Genomic DNA, 7021 nt, shown 5'->3' with positions numbered 1-7021 from the left:
GTTGTACAGTGTAATATAAAGATCTAGCTTCAGTTTTCTGCACAGGAATAGCCAATTTTACCAGCACCATTTGTTGAAGAGGTTGTTTTCTTCCATCTTATATTTTTGGCTTCCTTACCAAATATAAGGTGGCTATAGGTCTTTGGGTACATTTCTTGGTCTTCTATTCTATTCCACTGGTCCTCAAGGCTATTCTTATGCCAGTACCAAGCTATTTTGTTTTTGTTTTGTAATAGGGTTGGAAGTTTGATATGAATATTCCTCCAGCACTGTTCTTCTTGCTAAGGATGTTTTTGGCATTCAGGGTCTTCTATTATTCCATATGAATCTTTTGTTTCCTTCTTCTATAGAGATAATGTTTCTGCTAACAAAATTATCATAAAATGAAAATTCATATGTGAAGAAGGATTTCTTGAGATTTTGAGAAATATTTTCTCATTTTGATAGAACTTACATGAAGAGTGATCTTTTCACATACTCTAAATATAAATACAGAAGCCAAAAAATTAGAGAGATACAAGCAGCCATATTTAGATTTTAGACAAACTTAGCTTTTGAGTTTATGAAAACAGTAGTGGAGAGTCAGAAAGTTTTGAAAAGGTAATTAGTATTATCAAAAGTGATGTGCAGAAATAATGCAATCCCTATAAAAATTACAACATGCATCTTTTCAGAAATGTAAAAGTTGATATTTTTAATGGAAAAAGTCTTAAGAAAAATAATCATCTGGACAAAAAGAACAAAGTTAAAGATATTTTTTCTTGATTTCACAACACCTTACAAGCTAGGTGTTGGGACATATACCATTAATCTCAACATATAAGAGGTGGCGTAAGGTTGATTTAAAGTTTGTGGCTACATTGTAAGCCCCGTCTTAAAAATACAAGGGCTAAGGACATAGCTCAGTTGTAAAGTGCTTTCTTAGCAGGCACAAAGTCCTCTATTCAATCCCCTGCACAGTAATTATTTTAAAATAATAATTACTAAGCTATAACAATCAAAATGATGTAGACTCAGCATAGAAATAAAGAACCCAGGGGCTGAGAAGGTGGCTCAGTTGTAGAGCACTTGCCTTGCATGCATGAGGCCCTGGGTTCGATTCCTCAGCACCACTTAAGCAAAAAGAAAAAAAAGCCAGAAGTGGTGCTGTGGCTCAAGTGGTAGAGTGCTAGCCTTGAGCTGAAGAACTGAGAGACAGAGCCCAGCTCCAGAGTTCAGGCCCTACGACCAGACCCAAAAAGAAAAAAATAAAGAACCCAATGGAGCAGAATTGAGATTTGATCATTAAACACAAACATCCAGGTTAAATTGATTTTAGATAATCATGCCAAGTACACTCATTGGGGAAAAATGTCTTTTTAACAAGTGTTGCTAGAACAACTGGATTTTCATAAGCAAAAGAAGAAAGTTGCACCTCTATCTGACACTATCTAGAAAAATTCACTTAACATGATTCAAAATTTATGAATATAAGAACTAAACTGTTAAACTCTAAGGAAAAGGATTATGTCACTCTGGCCTTGCATTCTTAGAAATATAGACAATAACCACCACAAAAATAAATGGAAAATATTTCATTATTCAAAAGTAAATTAAAACACATTATTTAGAAGATGGGGAAACAACCTATAAAATACCAGAAACTATTTAAAAAATTGTATATATCTGATAACTGTTTAATATTCAGAATACATTAAAAAAACCTCTAATTCTAAACAACAAATTGACAAATAACTCAATTAAAAATAAGAAAAGGATATGAAAATTTTACCCAGGAAAACACAAATGGGCAACACTACATGAAAAACTGTATATCACTTGTTATTTAGAAAATGAAAATCACAACCATCATGAGATATCACTTTACAATTAATATAATGGTCATAATAAAAGAAAAAAAGCATAGAGATAACAACCAAGTCACATTGAGGATGGTGGAGAAATTCAGAAGATGTAAATTTCTATCACATTTCTAAATAGCAGCCTATAAAAACAGTTTGATGGTTCTTATAAAACTAAGAAATAAATTACCATATGTGTTGGGTTTTTTGTTCCTAAGATTATATCTCAAATATTTGAAAACAGGGAAGTAAATAGATATTTTATGCAAATGTTGATTGCAGAATTGCTTACAATAACAAAAATATAGAAGTAATATATTTTCAGTAACATTTGAATGGGTGAATTAAAATTTTGTGAAGTGCATATGTATATGTGTGTCAAGTACACTTATGCATGATTTTGTCATAATAATGAAGTTCCTAGTCAGGCATTGGTGACTTGTGCCTATAATCCTAGCTATACAGGATGTTGAGATCTGAGGATCATGGTTTGAAACCAGCCCAAGCAGGAAAGTTTGTGAGCCTCATATCTCTCCAGTTTATTACTATAAAAGGTGAAGTGGAGATGTAGCTCAAGGAGTAGAACACTAGCACTGAGCAAAAAACTCAGGGAGTTTTTTTTAAATTCAAGCCCCAGGATCAGAACACACCAAAAATGAATTTTCAGTACAGGTTAACCCTTTAAAGCATTTCAAGTGAAATAAAGCAGAATGAAAATGACCCAAAGTTACATAATTCTGTTTTCTTAAAATCTGTGGGATCAGAAAATTCCTATAGACAAGAAATATGTTGGAGGCAACCAGGAGATACAAAAGTAAGATGGCAAAAAGAACCACATATACCTCCACACATAAGCATAACTGACTTTTTGCCAAGGTTCATAGAAATTTGAAGGAGAAACATAATCTTCTCAAAACATTCTACTGGATTAATTAGATCCACGTGAAAAAAAGAATATCCTACTAAGTTTCATAACTTACAGAAATTTATCTCAAAATGGACCATTAAAGGTAAAATGTTAAGATGTACAACTTTAGGAAAACATTGCAAATGTTCTTTGGAATCTAAAACTAGGCAAAGAATTCTTACAAAAACCCACAATCCATGAAAAGTCGAATCCATAAGAAATTAAATTGAATTGTATTCAAATTTCTTTGTAAAATAAAAATATGAGAGACCAGAGAGACTAATACTGCACTTGAAGAATGCTTGATGAATATTTGACAAAGGACTTTTGCTTATAAGTCATGAAGAAGTCTTAAACTTTACCAGCAGATAATAATCCAGAGAACAATATATGGCAAGTTATTTTCTGAAGAGGATATGCAGATTGGAAGTAAACATATATAAATATACATAGTATGATTCATCACTAGCCATTGGAGAAGTGAAAATTGAAACTATGAAGAAATGTAAAGTGAAATGATGTGGTTATTAACATGACTAAAATAAAAATTATTGCAACTCCAAAGTGACAATGCAGATAAATTAGATAACTCTTGACAAACATTAATGTTCACACAGCATTCTATAGATGAATGTTCATAGCAGACTTATTTGGTTTTGTCATATATATATAATCTGCTCAGATGCCCTTCACCAAAACACAAAGAGGAATAATTGCTTCTGGTTATTTATAGCACAGTGGAATGATTACTAGTTACAACAATCTGGCATTCATTTCAGAATAACCACAAAAGAATACAAAAGTTCACAGGGTACAAAGGTGATAAGCCTTTAAATGAATGGGTGTGTGTTTGCCCTTGTTTGTTGATTATACATTGAATATACATATAGAATTATCCTACCCATATTTACAAATAATATGTTTCATGAAAACACATAGATACATTAATCTATGAACCATAATGGAAAATCTATAAATATATTCACACAAATATATATTCAATTGATTTTTGACATACTTCTAATTCACAGGATAAAGAAGTCTTTTCAAAAATATTTCTGTAAAATATATGAATCTGAATGTCTAAAAATTAAACCCATCATGTTATACCAAAAAATTAACTAAAATGCATTATAACCTATATATAGAAACATAGCTATAAAACTTCAAAAAGTAAACAAAGGAAATATTTCTGATTTCATACTATACAAAAATATCACTGAAAATACCTAAGAGGACAAACCATTAACAAGTATGAAGTTAGACATCAACAAAACTGAAAACTCAGATTCTTCTAAAAACAATTCTACAAAGACAGAAAAGGTAAACTATAAGTCAGGACAAAATATTTATCAAATGCCTACCTGATAAAAGACCTGCATATAGACATAAAAAACACTGCAGCTGAACAATAATATGAAATGTAACAATTTATAAAGAGTAAAAATTAAGAGAGATGACTCAAGGAAAATAAAGAGATGGCAAATAAGCATAACGACTGTGATTGATTGCATTATTAAGAAAACGTGAATTATAACCACAATGCGATGCTAGTACACACCTACTAAACTATCTTGATTTTTTTAAACTTCAAATACATTAGAAGGAAAAGCACATTACTTGTAAGAATGCAAATTATGCACACATTTTAGAATAGAATTTGGCACTTTCTTCTAAAATTAAACATACACTTATCATATGACCTAGCCACTTCAATACTAGTAATTTATCCAAAAGGAATGAAAACATATGTCCACACAAAGAATTTTGCGCAAATGTTCTTAACAGCTTTATTCATAATAGCTGAAAACTGGAAAGAATCCAAATGTACATCTACTTTTGAATGGTTAAACAAATTCTGATGTCTTTTTACAATGAAATCTATTTAGCAACAAAAAAGTGATAAGCTTACAGATACACAAAATAACATAGAAGAATCTCAAAAGCATTATTCTAAGAAGGAAGACATAAAATCACATCTAATTCCATTTATTTGGCATTCTGTAAAAGACAAAATTATAGAGAGAAATCAGATCATTACCAGGCAATGGGCATAAAAATCCCAAACTCACTCAATTTATCTTTCTGGCCTATTCGAATCTCTTCTCCTCACTCATTTCTCCAGAGCCACATTGCCCTGCTAGCCATTCTTCAAACACAGTAGTCATCTTGTAACTTTTTGGGCTTTTGTACTGGCTATTTCCTTTTCCTGGAATGTTATTTTCCTAAATACTTGGTTGATTTACCTTCTCTCCAGGTTCAAATACTTAGGCAAATCTTACCTCAAGAAGGCCTACTTTGTCATTTCAATTTACGGCGGACTCTTTCCCATATGCTTCAGATATCCTATCTCTTAATATGTCAAGAATGACAGATATCTACTGGTTTGTCCAAGCACAATGAAAAATAAGAATGTGTTATATTCTAAACCACCATATTTACTAAATGAGTGAATGTTACAAAAATGAGAGTACATAATCGTATTTGCTATGAAATAATGATCAATTTTCTTCCTTTGTCTTTTTTTCTTTTTTGTTCTGGTTCTGGTGCTTCAACTCAGGGCCTGGGTAATATCCATTTTGCTCAAAGCTAACACTCTATCACTGTGCCACAGTGCCACTTCTAGCTTTTTCTCAGTAGTTTATTGGAGCTAAGGGTCTCATAGACTTTCCTACCCAAGCTACTTTTGAATCATGATCCTCAGATCTCATCTTCCTGAATAGCTAGGATTCGAATTCAGCTCTTTTCCTGTTGATGGCTTGAATTTGATTTGTAATTTGGGTTCTCTTCATAAAACATGTAACATATAAAGCTGCTCCTAATTATTCATAAGATGTAATTTCTTTAAAAATTTGGATTTCTTTTGAGAAAAGATCCAAATCTAAAGTAATAATGTATATCAAAAATAGTAAAACCACAACTTGGTAAATTTACCCCCTGATTCAACTCCTACAATAGGACTTCTTTAGTTAATCCCACCTCAGCCTAATGGTATTTTCCCCATATTTTTTAACCACACTATTTCCAGTTTATTTGGTTACTTAAAATTTCTAGTTCAGTGAATGCCAAATATGGATAGTCTTCAGAAGCTTTATAAAGACAGACATATAGACTCCACTAAAGAAATGCTTAAATAGGGATACAGGTTGACCCATTGTAACAATGGGTCAAAACACTATGTTGAAAACAACACTATGTTGAAAATGAACTTTACAATTTCAGATGTAGTGGGGGGGGGGCTGGAAGTTGGGAAGTTGAGGAGGTGGGGAGGGAGGGAATGGTAAAGGAAAAACAAAGGAGGAGGCAATAATGCTCCATAGGAAATGTACTCATTACCTTACTTGTAACTGAAACTACTCTGTACAGTATCATTACAATAAAAATATATATTAAAATAAATACTAAACAGTGTATATTATGTATAAAAACCTAGCACCTATAATAAGGAAAATTTTAATGTCTTAAATAGTTCCTAGACACAAGTCATAACTCTACCACTAGATTCCAAGTTACTAAAGTTCACTGATGGTGTCATCTATATCTAGACAAGACTAACAAGATAACAGGATTGTTAAAAACATGATCAGAATGAGTTTTTCCATACAATTTCATTTCATAGAAAAGACACAGGTTTTTTCCATGTCCCTTATTTTGCCTCATGCTTTTCTCCAAGGCTCAGTGTTTAAAACTTTATGCTCTCAAGTGTTATAATCAAACTTTATGTTTATTTTTTTAAAAAAACTGGTAGCTGCTGTGAGTTGTAGTTTACATGTAAAGAAAACTTTCTGATGATCCCAAACCAGAATTCTATCATATACTGAAGGATATAGGAAATGTGAAGTTCTCTGGAGACCTGAAATGTTCAGTTAAATAGAAAAACAGTTTACTTGGACAAATATTGATATGGCTGTAATACCATTCTCCATTTCACCTTTAGGAATTACTACCAATAATAAATGAATTAACAAAGTTTTATATACAAAGATATTAATCACTGTGCTTTTTAAGTGTATAAATGATTATCATTATAAGTTTTAAACAATGGATTTAGGGAATCCTGAAAAATACAAAGAAACAATAAACTATCAATTACACATATATTAAGCAGAGAAAAAAAATTGACATGTTCATATAATATTTTTGAAATAGAACTACCCTGTGATTTTCTTTTACAGGTTTTTAAAGTTTTCATCATAGAGGTCCTTCACTTCTTTGGTTAAGTTAATTCCTAGGTATTTTATTTTTTGTGGGGCTATTACAAATGGAGTTGCTT

Source organism: Dipodomys ordii, unplaced genomic scaffold (genome assembly GCF_000151885.1).
Source record: "Dipodomys ordii isolate 6190 unplaced genomic scaffold, Dord_2.0 Scaffold38, whole genome shotgun sequence".
NCBI classification, from domain to species: Eukaryota; Metazoa; Chordata; class Mammalia; order Rodentia; family Heteromyidae; genus Dipodomys; species Dipodomys ordii.
Note: the sequence above shows the minus strand (reverse complement) of the source record.